We start from the raw sequence: 16,765 nt of genomic DNA, 5'->3' as shown, positions 1-16,765 counted from the left end.
TATATCACAAGGGGAAATGGTCTCCAAATACATACATTAGAACAATCCACATGCTAAGAGAAACAAAACAAAAAATCCCTAGGATCATGTTCAAGTCACTTTCAGTTTTACCTTGATACCCTATTCGGTCCTTTCTTAAAACGGCAGCCACAGGAAGTTGCAAGAGGGTGTAAAATGAAATATGTATTCATTCGCGATTGGGAGATATATGCAGTTAGCAGGTGTCTGGAAGGCAGCCTGGATAAGAAGCCGGCTTCCAAGACAGTCTTGATTCAAGCTGCCTTTACTAAAAAGAATTGGTATCTTACTCTTTGTTCTGATGTCGTATATTCTGGGATTCCTGATCTATCTCTTTGTAAACATTGTAGTAAAGTGTTGGCATCCAAGTTTTCCTAAGTTCTAAAACAATAATGACTGACATTATAATTCTTAACTTTATTTCTCCATCACCTCATTATATAGAAACTCTTCTTTTAATGTTTTATTAATTTCTTTTTTATTAAAGTACAAAGTAATAGCTTTCATTGTGGCATTTTCACATATGTATCTCCTTGTACTTTTTTTAATATGGTATGGGAGGTCCTTCGGTCTATGTGTTGCTTTTATTGGTTAATGAATAAGAACTGGCTTGGCCGATAGCATGGGAGGAGGAAGGCGGAGTTAGAGAGACGCCACGGAGCCATCAGAGACAGACCGAGGTGGGAACTTTAGCTGGTAAACCACAGCAACATGGCCATACACAGACTAATAGAAATGGGTTAAATTAATATGTAAGAGTTAGCCAATAAAAAACTAGAGCTAATGGACCAAGCAGTGATTTAATTACTAGGTTTCTGTGTGATTATTTCGGGGCTAAGCAGCTGGAAAACAACAAGCCGCCTCCTCCCACAATTATATATTGCATGAGCACTCTCCCTCAGAAATTCTAGTAAATTATGATAAAAGTACAAATTCAGCAATCTATAAAATGTTCTTTATACAACTTAGTTCTAAGGACCATGAGAACTATACAGTATTTGAATAGATGTAAAGCCTACTATGACACCACTGAGTGCTTCTCAGGCCTCCTGAGTGGGACTGATCCACGATGGGATGCAAAGTTTCATGGGAAATGAGGGGAAATGGAATGGGAAGTGAAAGTGAGACTTGTAAAATCAGAAGACACTTGCACCCCCCTTAGACTCGCTTCATTCTTGAGATGTAAGTTTCTGAGATCAGTAGAAACTGTCCTTGACAACACTCTACATGACAAATGTTTTATCATTCTAAAAGAAAAGGTGTGAGATCCCCGGATGGAATTAACATATAAATATTTGCACATGATTGTAGAATATCTCATGTGATTCTCTCAGTAAAAGACTTATAAGACTACTATATGCAAAGAAAATCTTGATAAGTTACATTTATGGTCACAGATAAGCCACAGTTACAATGGTCACAGGACAGACGATGACAGAATTGTTTTTCTTATAAATACAGCAAATTTTAGTGGTATTATATTCAGTTTTTCCATATTTACCTGAAATAACCTCAGAAATATTGTCTTTTAATCCATTGTTTTTCCTAAAGAGAACTTGTCATAATTTCCAGGTTCAAAAGCAATTTTTAAAGTATCGTATTGTATAAGAATCACTCCAGCAAGAATCTCTTTGTTGTTGAATCACTTTTATTTTTAAATTGTACGTTGTTCTTCTTTAAAATTATTGGTGTTACGACAGTAATAACAATGTTGATATTCATGAATTTGCCACATACTGGGCATGGCACCAAGAGTTAGATAAACCCCTGCTTCTCGGTAGCTGTGATTAAAAACTGTGTTTTAAATCCTGGGTTTCATCATGGTGGAAGGAGGGTTTGTGGAAGAGGCATGCTTGAAGTTAAGTATGAAGTCAAAAACTCTAAGCATTAAATGATTTTAGATTGGATATTTTATTGGGCTTACATCACTGATGTGAAATGAATAATAGCTCTATTCTCTGATGCAAAGGGTATATTTTAATACAAAATAAATTGAAGCATTACACCCTAAGGAAGTGTAATTTTGATATAGGAATTTTGAGCATAAAGCAAAATAAAGACGAAAGTAACATAATTGACAGCTCATTCAAAGTCAGAAAACGACTTCCTGTAAAGAGATAAGTGCAAACATTTTGCAAAAGGAAAAATAATGTAAATGTTTCAGCCAGAAATTTTTATAGTGACAATATAACAAAAATTAATACTTATTTCTTGGTAGAGACCATGCTCTCCACACAGCAAATTAATGGTATGTTATCGCAATTAAATTAAGGATATTAAACACTTTGTTTAAAAATATTAAAACACTAAAGTTTCAGCTCTCAGCAATAACCAGATGCCCAGAGAAGACTCTCCCCAGAGAACAGAGCCTTCATCCCATGAGTATTCCAGGTCCTGGAGTTCTTAGGATTCAGTGTTCTCAGCTCAAACACAGATAGTATTCACACCAGGTAAGACGTGGAGGGAGGTTCAGGAAGAGTGAGTGAAGTGTAGATCTTTGGTTGGAAAATCACCCAGTGTCAGGCAAAATAGAGGAGAGCAGGTAGGAAGTTATTTTGAAAATAAGTTAATATCTGTAACCTATTATAACAAATATTCTATCTGAATTTTGGAACTATGCAAATGACCCATTTTGTTATTTTCTTTTCCTATAAAGAGAGAAATATGTCCTGGAAATCATGAAATACAACTAAGTAGGACCCAATTCTAACTTTCTTATGGATATAAACATTATAGAAAATGAAAACATTTAGAGGGCATTTATCTCATTTATAGGTGTTATATGTTCCAGAAAGAATTTCAGTATGATATTTCTACTTGCTATGAAATTTACTTTTTTATTTTGATCTTTTGTACTTTTGAATTGTACTTCATAAATGAAGAAAATAAAATTAATATTTCTTGTTCTTCAATTTAATTTATCTGACCTTTACCATACAAGTGGGATCTAGGGAGAACTCCCTAGGGAGAGAGCTGTATTAGTAGCAAACAAAATAAGAGAACAGTTTTTATCATGATGTTATTATCTTATAGATTTGGTTTAAAACCCGAGCATCTTGATTTCGGAAGCACATTAGCTTAAAAGAGAAAAAAAATTCTTTTTTCTTTGTGTACCATTTTTCTTCATACAAATCGCTACTTTACTTTCCAAAGATATTTTGTTTTGTGCTGACAGAGATAATATCCCAACTCACATGTACCAGATTCTAAATACCGCATTGTCAAGTGGGATCTAGATGCAGCACATTATAAAAATGTCAACGCACTCCATCATCCGGGGACAGCCTTACGAAAGCATGCTTTATGAAGTGCTTAGTCTTTATTGACTTTTAGTGAGCAAACAAAAAAAAATGAGAGCACACTTTCAAAGTCATAACCTCTTTAGATGACATTCATAAGTTTGAAAACTGTGCTCACATTCAGCTGTCTGAAACATCCAGAGGAGTGTTTTTGAAGCACAGGCTGTGAAGCCACATGCCTCACTTATGAATCCCTTCATCTCCTCTGAGGTTCTGAACGTGGTCCTGTGTCTTTTGTGAGCCCAGGATGTGTAAGCACTGCTTTAAGCTTTTTCCTTAACTGATGAACGTAATCACCTTTCACAGATGAGGCACTGGAGACACTGAGAAGGGACTAATTTCCAAAGTAAGATACATGTAATTAAAGCAGTGATCAGAATCCAACTGGTGTCGTCTGACACCCCACCCAAGCTTACCTAAAATTTTAAACTGTTTCATTTTAATACTTAGGCTGAGTTCATTATTTGGAAATGACCACATGTAATTTTTAAAGTCCTCAGTCAACCTTCCTTAATTAAATGTGGATTAGAAAGGTCTAATAAAGGAGCAAAGCATTCTGATTGGGAAAAGTTGCTACCCTCTGTACTCCACTCCATTCACTAAAACAAAAACAAACACAAAAACAAACAAAGCTGTTGCAGAGGGTGCTGCGGTTTGGTCTCTAAATCACATACTAATTGCTGTCCTGGGAATCTTAAAATAGAGTCACTATACTGATCTCTTTAATGTTACACCACAAATAAAAGTAGCTTCAAATATCTTCTATCATGAAACTTTTGATTGCAAGTCACACTCCGGCACCTGTGAGTCACTGACCTAAAGTCTCTGGTGGGATAGCTTCCCCTTCTTGAGTCCAAACGCTGAGACTGGCATATGCAGTCTGCCCACTACTATCCTATCTGCCATCTAAGAAATGTGAGTACATGTCTCTTCCTGTCTGCAATTGCACTCTTGCTTTAGCGTTCTAGACTCTACTATACCCAGTTAACCCAGAAAACCTATGCTATGCGTTGGTTTTGTCTTTTCTATTATATTCCTAAGCATACTTGTGTTTCTATAATTTCTCCACTAGCCTTATCAACTCCCTCAACTGACAAGAGTCAAACTTCTTCTTCAGAGTATCGCCTGCATTGAAAAAATTTGGGAATTCCCTACCTGTGTATTCACATTGGTTCCACGCCTCCCTCACTATCTCTGACTCTTCTGTATCCCTCTACAATCTATGACTTCTCATTAAAGTATTACTGTTGTGTGTACATATGTGTGTGTTTATGTACTCAATAGCTGTGAGTTTGAATTTCAATTTATTTAAAATAATGTGTATTATGATTCAGAGAATGAAAATTAGAGACAAAATATATGGTTCATTTTAATTTCCAATACCCTCCTGTAATGTTCTCAACTTCAAAATTAAATAAGCAATTCTCTATGACTAAAGATATGGAGATTAAATGACCTATTGAATGCAAAATCCTTAGAACAATGTTCAGTATAGTAAACATTCAATCAGTATTAATGGCTCCAAGTTTGTTTGTTTGCCTGTTTGTTATTATATCCTTCTACATAGGCAACCATGTCAACTTTCCAGCTATGAGATTGTTGGGTTAAAGGAAACGTAATTTGAAAACTGAGCAAGGAACTTGGGATATAGTCCCAAGTTCAAATCCCTCATACCCATCTAAAGCCAGGTGTCACAGCACAGACATAGAAACTCTGTGCTAAGGAAAAGAAATGGACCTACCTTGGGACTCTCTGGCTTGTCAGTCCAACCAGAATGTTGAGTTTCAAGTTCAATGACAGAGCCGGTCTGAAAACATAAAGTAAAAAGCAATGGATGAAGACATCCAATGTTGATGACTGATATGCACATGCATATCCAAGTACACACACACACACATGCGTGAGTGCACATGTTTTCAAAAAACAGTGAAATAAAGCTCTTGCGTAAATAAAATAAATTTTATCTTCTCCAAATTTTTCAGTAGTTAGTCTGACCAAAACGTTACATAAACTTGCTCATACCAGAATGCTTATGCTTTTCAGCACTAAATTAAATAACATAAGTTTTACAACTCTAAGCAGTAAGGAAGGGATATTTCGTCATTGTTTATTCCTTTAGTTGTGAAAAATAGAATATTTCACACAATTCTTGATAATTTTCACAGCTTCATCTCTACAGCTAAAACCTACGTTTTTATATCATAAAATCTTATCTTAAAGAATAAAAAAAATTCTTGTGAATAATGCATAACATTTAAATAAGTCAAATAACATATGGTAAATGTCATCCAAATAACTTGTGTCATATCTGACTAGTATGCGCCAGCCTTTGACCCCTGCCATAGCAAACAGCAGGAACCATGGCTTAGTTCAAGAGCAGTGGTAGCTGATTGAAGAAGCATGAATTGGAACCATCTTTCAGGCATGCACCCTACGGCAGGAGAGCTCCTCAATGATTGCTACAGCTTCGCGTGTATAGCGCTCACATATTAGAGATCTACTTCTCCACTGAAATCTCCAGTACAACTCCGCCTCCGTTCCCAATGAACTTCCTTCCTGAGAAGAAATGTATAAGACAGAGGTTAGTAGAATGGCTTAGAGACACTTCGTCGTGTTTATTTACACAGCCCCAGCTGGTTCTCGCCTCCCCCACTCACATTTCCAACCTGCCTTAGCTTCTGTTGTTCTGTTCGGATGGCTCGACACATGTGTTGGCATGACACAAAGATTGCTGTGTGTTTGTGCACAGTAGTCACTCACTTCTCTGCTACCTGGCTATGCTTGCTTATTTGTAGCTTCAGTGAAGCTATGGCCATGAAGGGGGTGGCAGGAAATCCACATGGACCTACTGAGTGCAACACATGTTAATTCCTATCCTACGGGAAGAAAGTGTCCTATGTCCTCTTCCCAGTGAGAGTTGCTGGCTTCTGCCATGGTGACATTTACCCCAGTTTCTAGTCATACAATATCCAAAGGATTTGAAAAATAGACGATAGTTGTTTTAGTGGGTTCCTTGCTGGGTCTCCTGTCAAGAACAAGCCACCTTTGCAGAACAAAACTTCCAGTCTTGTAAGTGTAGAGTTTGGGGGTCAAAAAGCATGAAGTCTCTCAATATGTCGTTGGGAATGGCAGAATGTTTAAGTAAGACAGCTCTTACTTAATCCCTTGCTCCTGGACGCATGCATTCTACTTCTTGAGGATTCAGAACTCTAGGGATGTGTCTGATTTAATGCATATTGTACCCTAAGTAATCATATCCAACTCTTTCAGAGAGTAGTCTTTGTAGTTCTGCACTTTCAGAAGGGTGTGTCAGCATTCTGTGATGAAACTTGCTTCTTTGTGGCTTTAGCAATAGACCCCTGACTCCTGACAGTACCTTATACCCAATCTTAGAAGACCTTCAATCTATAACTCCCTCCCCAGGCCTCTTTGTTGAGATATACTTGTGATTAATTTTAACCAGGCTGGGCACAAGGAAGGGACTAAACAGGGCTCCTGATGCAAATATTTATTACCTTACCTAAATAAGGTTTCTTCGGTCTTCTAACAAAGGTGAATAACTTTCTCGGATTCTATGGAAACCAGAGCATCTGAGAACCCAGATGCCTTAGGATTATCAAGTCAAATCTACACTGCTTCTGGGTCCCGGGTGTCCAATACAGAACCCTGAATTTATTAGCAAGGAGATCAGTTTTCAGTCCTGAGCACTTAAATGTCTCCAGAGTCCTTACTCTATCATATTACCACTGAAGAAATCTATCACGTCTTTATCTTTTCTGCAACTGTGACTTCTCATCTACTAAGAAAGTTAGCAAACTCCCAAATAAGGGTTCGAGTTCCCATGTTTGGGCTTTAACAGCTTTCAGTTTTTCCTTACCCATCTGCAGCATGGAAACGCAACTTAGTACTAAACAAGATACAATAACAATCCTGCTGGGTAAACAATGCCTTCTGGTTTGTATCACTTAGATAAGTGAGTCATCACACTTGCAATAGGATCCTTCTCATTGGAATGTTTCCCCAAGTTACCCCTGGTGAAACATTTAACAATTGAGCCACCAACTTGTGCAGGGATTTCTGCTCACAATGGCATTTTTGTTCATGAAAATCTGCTAAGTGAACTTGTCCCCTAGTCTCATCATGTTTTATTGGGCCATTCTCTTTATCGCTTGTGCACATTAAAGTCCAGTTGGAAGCACTTTGCAATATGAGATGATGATGCATGTGAGAGATGTATTTGAAATGGGAACATGAAAAGACAAATGGAAACTTCAGATTGTGATTCCCATGGAAGGAGGAATCAGCATAGCTAAGGAAAAGGGAATCGCAGGCAGCAACACAGCGCTAGCAAGGGTTCAGCCGAGTCAGTGGGGCACCTTTATTCAGAGGCAACAGCTACAGGATTCTGTCATTTTGCAATAATGAATGTCCTTTTTTAGGCTCAGTTGTTGCCTACAAGAAGCTTAGCAAGAAATACAGCCCTACCACTAAGGCAAATATTCCCCAAGACACATATTCCTGGGATAGCCATCAATGCCACCAGTCGACTATGCTTTCTGTAGCGATCTAAGGAGTGAATTTTGAAAACTGTCACATCTGACAATCTACTTCACCATAGCCCACAGTGAATTTGAGATTCTTGGAGTAAAATAGATAACCAAGTCTGTTTAATCAAACCCTCACTTTAAGACAGGACTCGAGTTCATTAAATTCTTAGATCACCATCCTGTGCCTCTCATTAAGAACAAAAATGTTGTAGCTCATGGCTGTATCTTCTCTCTCCTCCAAGCACGTTTGTCATGATTATGGTTTGAATTACAGAAGTTAAACACATTTTAGCTGCACATGTTGCATAAAGCAAAGGATCTATAAAATAAAACGTTAATTTGTGATACTGATATTTTAATAATGATAGAAGTTGCAAGATGCACTGTGAGCACTTGCTATGTTATGCTGACCCTTCAATAAACCCAAAAGTGTTGGTCATTGAGCACTAATATATGGCTGCAAAACTGAAATGACTTGACATTTGCCTGGGTGTGCTCTGAAACGTTGATATATTCTCAATTTCTTTCAGTCTCGGGAGCAATTTGTAACCATACTCAAAAAGCATCTGAAGCACTATTTATAACAGCTGTTGTTTTTCCTATTAATGCGTTTTAAATTGGCTTCTTTCTCTAGACTGACAACTTCCATTACAGATCAGATTGTTGGGGATTTGAATACAAAAGGAAGTCTGGATAATTAGCATACTATACTACCTCTGGGAAGAAGTTATACTTTTTATAAACACTTCTAAACACAGGTAATATATAGATTTAATTATTTTCTACTAAATTTAAAATCACCTCACATCATGGGAAGCCCAGCTATTAAGAATTCTGTTTCATCAGATACGCTCTTGCAAACACAATACCTCTTTATCCCTTAGATCCTAGGGTGTTCATTATTAAGAATTAAAGAGACTGCAGTAGCCTAACATACTCTATATTGTGTATATTACATACATACATTATATATATATATTACTAGCTTATATATATGTGTATGTGTGTGTAATATTCTATATGATTTATGACCTTGGAACTATTACAAATAAAAAAACCATTGTTGGTGCTCACATGAGTTTCCCTTTGTCAATCCACTTTTTGTAGTCTATGTGGTCTGTAGATGCTTCATACTCTTCTTCTCTGGAGAACTTTGCTCAACCAATGGTGCCTGGCTACCTACTCACACTGCCTTCCCTCCTAGTGCACCCTGGAAACCCGTACACAACAAATGTCTCATAGAGACATAGAAAACATCTGCACCCTTTTCTCAAAACTCTGTGAAGTCATTCATATTTGCTGATATCCTCAAATAATTTGTTCAACTCATCCTCCTAACACTGGGGTCCCCAAATCAACACACCACTCAACGTTGTTTTGATCATCTCTTTGATGATTGCATATGATCCACAGTTCGTTTAAAGAACATGGTAAAATTATCATCAGTGATGTCTTAGAAGGTCAAATCAGGTTGTCAAAATGTGAGTGGATCCTCAGTTCTGCTCCAGGTCTCTTGGACCTAGAGCACAAAATATCATCTATGCGTCGCTCAGCGCTTCTGTTCCTCTGGTGCAGGGTGGTCGGGTGCTCTTATGGTGAGTGAGTACAGGGTAGAAAATGTGTGTGTGTGTGTGTGTGTGTGTGTGTGTGTGAGAGAGAGAGAGAGAGAGAGAGAGAGAGAGAGAGAGAGAGAGACAAATCTAAAGAGGCAAGGAGAGAGAGAGAGAGAGAGAGAGAGAGAGAGAGAGAGAGAGAGAAATCTAAAGAGGCAAGGACAGTGAGGAACGACCTAACAGAGAAGGCCTGCTGGCCACACAGCACCATGATGGAATTTGTGCTTGGGCTGCTGGCGAGGGCCATGCCTTGTCTCTGTGTTGATGTCCATGGCTGTTGTTACCAGCAAACGCCCTGTGGCTGTCTAGAGTCTTGACTACCACCTGTGACAATGTCAATGTCTGATGGATGTGCCCCCACAGGGATCATCTCAATCAAAGAAGGCTGCATTACCACCCGGGACCAAGGTGATCCAGGAGTCCTATACTGCCACCTACGACCACGGTGATGTCCTAACCCAGACTGCTGTCAGAAGTCATGTCTGAGTCCATGCCCCTGCTTCAGACAAGTTCTGAGTTAACTTCCATGGCTCCCATTGCCACTGAGGGCCTTGAAGAGGCCCATAGTCTGGGAAGACATCTAAGGTTATGTTGGTCTTTGAGGGTAAAGCTGATGCTGAGCCATACAGAACTGCATAGCCCGTGCTGCTGCCTGGGGCCATGGTGACATATGGACACTAACTGCAGTCATGGGTCATGTCTGGGTCCATAGTTGTACCACAGTCAGGATCTGTGTTGATATCTGTTACCATCAAAGGCTTAGCAGATGCCTGCAGTCTGGGCTGCCACCTAGAGACATATTGGCATTCAATGACCATGCTACAACTAGAGCCATGACAATATGGGCAATATTCAATGGGACTATGGCCACAATGACATCTGGGTCCAAGCTCTTGCCAAGGGACTATGTCTGGTACTGGAACCATGTTGATGTTGAAGGGCTGTGCTATTGCCAGGTCCATAAAGACCTGAATGACATGTACTAACAACAAGCGCCAGGCATCATATGGGTACAAGCTGTCTGTGGCTGGGGCCATGTCTGGGTCCATGACACTGCTGCAGCCAGGGTCTTTGTTGATGTCTGAGGATCCTGTTGCCACCAGAAGGCCACGTGGATACTGGGTATCTGGGCCCATACTTGGGGCCATATATATTTTCAATGGCCACAACTGCTACTGGGTCTATGCCAATTCGAATGACCTATACTGCCAATCAGGGCCATGTTGACATCCAGGCCCAGGCTGCTGCCAAGAACCTTGTCTGGGTCCATGATCCAAACATAGCTGAGAGCTATATTGATGTCCATGGGCTGTATTGCCACCAAGGGCCACCAAGTCAACAGGGGTCTGGACCACTTCCTAGGGCCATGCTAGTGTTCAAGGGCTTAGCCTCTGCTTGGGCCACATAGATCTAAGTAGCCTGAATTGCCATGGTGTCATCAGGGCCTTGGCTGCTGTCAAGGACTATGTTTGATCTGTGACTTGGCACCCTGCATTGAGCACCAAAGGAAGCGTTTATCTAATTATTCTTTAACAATAAAAACTCAAGAGTCAGATATCAGGTAAGACTCTAGCTGATTAGAGAAGTGGAGGAGACATGACCAGTGACCTCTCTCTTTGCTTCCTCAATCCAAAAAGGCTAAGAATCTTTCCAAATCCCTCCCCCACTACTTTTTGTGTCTCTCTATCTGTCCTCAGTCCTCTAAAACTTCTATGATAATTTTGCTTAGCTAGTAGCTACCTCTGCCCTCTAATTCAAATAAACTTTATTGGCAGTCTCGGAAGTGTCATAGTGCAATCAAAATATCCCACACTAGTGGCCCTGCCACAGGTGTAGTCTGTGTTGATGTCCACAGTTCCTCTTACCATCAAAAGCAGTAAGTATAGAGTTATACATAGTCAGCCCCGCCCCTCACTGGCTGCAGCACTAGGAAGAACTAACTGGTCCTGCCTCTCAGCAACTGCAGCTCTTGGGAGAGCAGACCCTGTACCTCCCCAGGGCAACACAGTAGATATAACATAGCTGGCTTTTCCTCTTTTGAGGGGACACCACCAGCTCTCAAACAAAGGCACAAAGAGTCTTTCATTGTCACAAATGCTCGGTTTCAGCTTAGGCCTGTTTCTAGCCAGCTTTTCTAACTTACCTTTAATTATCCTGTTTATCTATGCTCTCCCTTGGATGTTCTTAACCTTTCTTTCCTTCTTTCTATATGTCTTATTTTTCTGCTTCTTCTGTGGCTGGCTAGTTAGCTGGCTGGGAGGCTCCGTGACTGGTCCCTGGTGTCACCAATTCCTTCTCCTCCTCTTCTCCTCTCCTCCTAAGCCTAGATTCCTCCTCCTATTTACTCTCGGTCTGCCAGTCTACCTATCTTTTCTCTGCCTAGCTATCTGCCATTTCACTCTTTATTAGACCAATCAGATGCCTTGGGTAGGCAAGGCAAAACAGCAACACATCTTTTCATAATTAAACAAATGCAACATAAATAAAAGCACATCTTTACATAATCAAACAAGCTGTCCCTGCTGGCAGGGATGCAGCTGAGCAGGCCCTGAAGCCATGAGAGTGGGAGAGCTAGCCCCGTGGCCTGTCATGCATGGCATGGGTGAGGGAGATATAGCCCCATTGCCCCTAGCCCCTTGCCACCTACTACAGGTGGGAAAAGCTGGTCCTGGTGTCACAAGAATGGGAGACCTGATCATGTTCCTCACTGAGTGCAGCACTTGGGAGAATGGGCCCTGTACCTCATTGAGGCAGTGCCTAAGTGATCCTATTGACAGGAGCAGAGGTAAGCCAGGCCTGTGGATGTGAGAGCAGGAGAGTTGCCTCTGCCTCTTCCCTCAAATACCCTGGGGTGGCAAGGGTGAGGGAAATGCTCCCTTACTCCCCACCCCTTGCCACCTGCAGCAAGTGGAAGAGGCAACCTCGGGGCATGAGGACAGAAGAATTGGCCCTGCCCTCTCCAAGTGCGGCAGTTCAGAAAGCAGGCCCTGCAGCTCCCCCAGACCAAACAGTAAAGCTGGCCCTCATAGTACAGTGAAGGTAAATGGAACCCAAGGGTGTGAGAGCAGAAATGTCCTTACTCTTTGCTGTCTGCTACATTAGGGGAGCAGGGACGGGGAGGGGGCAGTATAGGCGAGCTCGCCCGAGTGGTCACAAGGAGGGAAAGCTGGCAGGCTGACCAACCAGGCTACCACCCAGTTCCAGAACCAGGACCACAAGGTAGCCCACCCCAACATCCACCTCACCTCTAACTGCTGGAATATGTGAAGGGCCTGGACCTACAGATCCAAAGCTACAGAATTTCCATGACTCAAGGCAACAATAGGATATTCAAGAGGATTTCCGCGAGGACACAATATTGATAATGCAACAGAAGTCAGAGACTTCAAACCAGACCAACGACTCATTGCAATGAACACTTACAAGTAAAGATAAATAAACTAAAAGTCTTATTGTGTGTCTCACAATTTCCACGCCAAGATTTTTTGTTGTTGTTGCTTGATCTTTTGCTTTTTGTTTTGGGGTTTTGTTTGGTTTGGTTTGTTGTTATTAGGGATTTTTGGTTTTACTTTTAAATTTTGTTTTTTGGGGGTAGGTTGCAAGGGCAGAGGACAGAAGTGAGGGAGTGGGGAGATGAGTGGAAATGAGTGCATGTTCTGAAATTTACAAAGAATTCATTAAAAGTTAAAGAAAGAAAGATAGATATAGATACATAGATAGATACATACATACAGACAGACAGACATACATGACAGACAGACTAAATGAGTGGAAAGATACACAAACTTATGTGGAGTGTTTTATGTGTATGCTGCTGCAAATTACCAACAGACCCCAAAATATGGAGAGAAAACATTAAACCTATCATTTCTAGTTTAACTCTATCTTTAAGGACAGACTCAGAGACCCATGCAATCTGAGATGAAGTCATCTCCTACCCATCAGCAAGCCAACATCTTTCCATATAGACAAGCAAATGAGGAGAAAGAAAGATACCAGTTGCATAGGAAGATTCAATTATTTCAATGAGGATAATGCTAAAAAAATAAACCAACTTTTATTATGAAATAAATTTGCAACAAAAATGACATTTTTTGAAACCTCCCACTTAACAAATGGAACATTAAGAAAGAGTATTTTGAGATCAGAAAATAATTTTTGAAATGCAAAATTTTGCTCACCCTAAACTAAACTGATATCACTTCATTCCTAGCAGTAAAAAAGAGTTGATATTTCTTCTTCCATATTTCATGACTTAATATGCTGCGTGTAGTGTATGGAGTGACAGACTCTTCAGAGAAAACAAATTTCTAGGTATCAATACATGACTCACTTGTTAGCAAGCCTTTATTTGCACATTCAACCAAACACATGCATGTCCCAAATCACCTTCTTTGTTTGACTCTCATGCTTCAGATCACTATACAATTTTTCAATACTTGACAGCTAGAGACAATCACAGAGCTACTCCTTAATCCATCTGGGACTTTACCCCAGTAAATGCTAGTGCCATCCATACCCCACATTTCTATCCATGGTGACATATGCTCTGTTCTATATGAAGGCTGTATTAGTCAAAGCTCTATGGTTGTGAAGAGACACCATGACCAAGGCAACTCTTACAAAAGAAGCATTTAATTAGGGCATGCTTACACTTCAGAGGTTAAGGCCATTGTCAGTAAGGTGGGGAGTATGATGGCAGGCAGGAGGACATGGTGTTGGAGGAACAGAGAGTTCTGCATCCGTATCTACAGGCAGGAGGTAGAGACACTGGGAATGGCTTGAGCATTTGAAACCCCAAAGACGACCTCCAGTGACACACTTCCTCCAACAAAGCCGCGCCTATTTCAACAAGGTCAAACCTCCTAATCCCTGTCAAATAGCACCACTACCTAATGATCAAGCACTCAAATAGATGAGCCTAAGGGGGTCATCCTCATTCAAACCACCTTGAAGATGGAGGCATGTGTGCCAGGTAAGTTCTTGATAATACATAAATAAGATATATTCATTCCTGTAACAGTAATATATTATAACACACACACACACACACACACACACACACACACACACAAAAGCAACCTACCTGTATTATATTAAGCTCACAGAAAGAGATCCAGAGATAAAAATACAGGTCCGGTTGATTTACTTGGAAGGTTTCTCTAGCACATATTCCGGGAAGCATTGAGAAATGAGACTAGGCAGAAAAAGCATTCTATAAATACATTTGTGAGCCAGTCACCATGGTGAGTAGAACTAAGTCCACTGGGAATTCCTCGGGATCAGCATGAAATATGCTACTAAGAGTCACCCAACCAGGAGCGAAGGCTGGAACATGTACGTGCAAATGCGTACATCCCTGATATCTGCTGAAGAGTTATTGATCTCATGGTATTCCTGGCTTCCAGGCACAGAAACTGATGTTCTAGCTGCCAAAGCCCTAGGGTATGTAGAAATTTGCCTCACTCGCTATAACTGAAAGCCAGAGAGAATGTATGCACTTTGGCTGGAAGATTTTTTTCCACCAATACCATAAACAAATCTGACAAATAATATGTTTGGGGAAAAAAATCCAGAAACAAGAGTAGTATATGATGTTTCCATTTATATTGAGTTTAAAACCAGGCAAAATGGATATGAGAAGTCATAACTGTGGTCGTATTTGAGGAATGAAAGAAAGAGATGAAACTGGAGAAGACACAGACAGATGACCAGTTCTTCACAATGATCTACATTCTGACTTGGGTGATGATTATATAGATGTCTTCACATTGTGGTGGATGAACTATATGCTGATAATTCTGTATATGTGCTGTTTCTACTTTAAAAGTTTGATTGTTATGGAATAGGATAGGGAAATAGAGTCAGTATTTCAGAGCATGCAGCCCATGTAGATGGGATTATAGGTTATATGGGCATTATATATCAACACGGTGTCTGAATATTAGTGCTCTTGGTGCCATTCATTTTTCTCTTGCTCATTAGAGTTATAATTTAAAACAGAACCATGACATCCTACTTTCGTTTAGCTTAATAAACTGAAGTTACAATCTCTGCCCATTGATTATGGCAACTTCTTCACAGTCAATGCTAAGGAAACAATGAAACACTCTTTGTATTTAATGGCAGGTGATTCTTCCTTCATGCATGCTCATAAGTTAACTTTGAAGCAAACCCACTCTTCTGGTAGCCAATCCATAGTGACATCCTGTTCCTTCATGCTATGCTGGAATTGAGTTTGACTGGGTAAGTTGTAGCCTCCTCAGGTTTCCCAGCAGTGTCACCAGTGAGGCTGGAAGCCATGTGAAAACACGGGGCCTGGAAGTTCAGACTGTTGGACTCAGTCACGGATTCAGAAGAGCTGTAACAGGAAGCTTAACCTGGAAAACAAGCCACTCAGTCAACAATGAGGAAATCAAATCCATGTCTTACCAGTTTCTTATAATGTCTAAGAGTAGCCAAAGTGATACTCCTTGATTCTGATCTCTCCTGAGGCTTTTCTCTCCAGAGTTGCCACAAAAATAAAAATGACATTTGAGATAGAGAGTGAATTGGTCATCACATCACATTGTGTGTGTTTATGTGTGTATGTCTCTCTGTGTGGGAGTGTGTGTGTGTGTGTGTGTGTGTGTGTGTACATTTAGGTGTATGTGCTTTTACGTGCATGTGTAGAGGTAAACGGAACCTCTGGAACGATATTCTGGTGCACCATCCGTCTCCTTTCAACAAGTTATTTCTCTGTCTTATCGTTCACCAAGTAGGATGGGCTGGATTACCCAGGGATTCTCCTGCCTCTACTCACTTAGTAGAACCGCAGATACATACCAATATGCCTAATATCTTGTTTTCCAATTTTAATAAGCCCTGGTACTATTCCTCCTAGCCAAGTCCCCAAATGTTAGTTCCTAATATAATCATCCTAAAGTTAACTTCTGCACCAGTCTTGTGTTGCTCTCCTATCATTTAAAGGGGAAAGTTCAGCTTTCTATGTAATGTCCCGTCCCTTCCAAGCCCAATCAGGCAATTTAGAAGGGAGGGAGCATGCGTATAAAAAAGCTGGCTGTTTGCTGCTGGAGCCTTAGTGCCCAGCACAGTGTTTGTGATGATCGCCATCACATATGTGCTGTAATTTAATTTTCTGACTTTAAAATGATTCTTGTTCCAGAATCCCCCACTGATTGCCATTCCCTCCACACCAAATGCAAAATTACTGCCAGAAAGGAAGTGATGAATTATCAACATGAAACGAGACTTGAACTGCACTCTAATTCCTTGAGCTCATTTCACA

The 16,765-nt window shown here is 40.4% G+C and overlaps 1 long non-coding RNA gene across 1 annotated transcript; it reads right to left on the bottom strand.

Moving 5' to 3' along the window:
- Positions 1 to 1,910: 1,910 nt before the first annotated feature.
- LOC146891109 (uncharacterized) lies at positions 1,911 to 15,855 on the bottom strand. Its single transcript, XR_014998192.2, has 4 exons — positions 14,564 to 15,855; positions 5,804 to 5,873; positions 5,059 to 5,124; positions 1,911 to 2,513 (listed from the first exon to the last, which is right to left on the bottom strand). It is a non-coding gene; the product is annotated as an uncharacterized LOC146891109 (long non-coding RNA).
- Between the last annotated feature and the right edge of the window lie 910 nt (positions 15,856 to 16,765).

Source organism: Myodes glareolus, chromosome 19, assembly GCF_982192425.1.
Source record: "Myodes glareolus chromosome 19, mMyoGla1.1, whole genome shotgun sequence".
In the NCBI taxonomy this organism is placed as follows: Eukaryota; Metazoa; Chordata; class Mammalia; order Rodentia; family Cricetidae; genus Myodes; species Myodes glareolus.
This window is presented reverse-complemented; position numbering and strand designations above follow the sequence as displayed.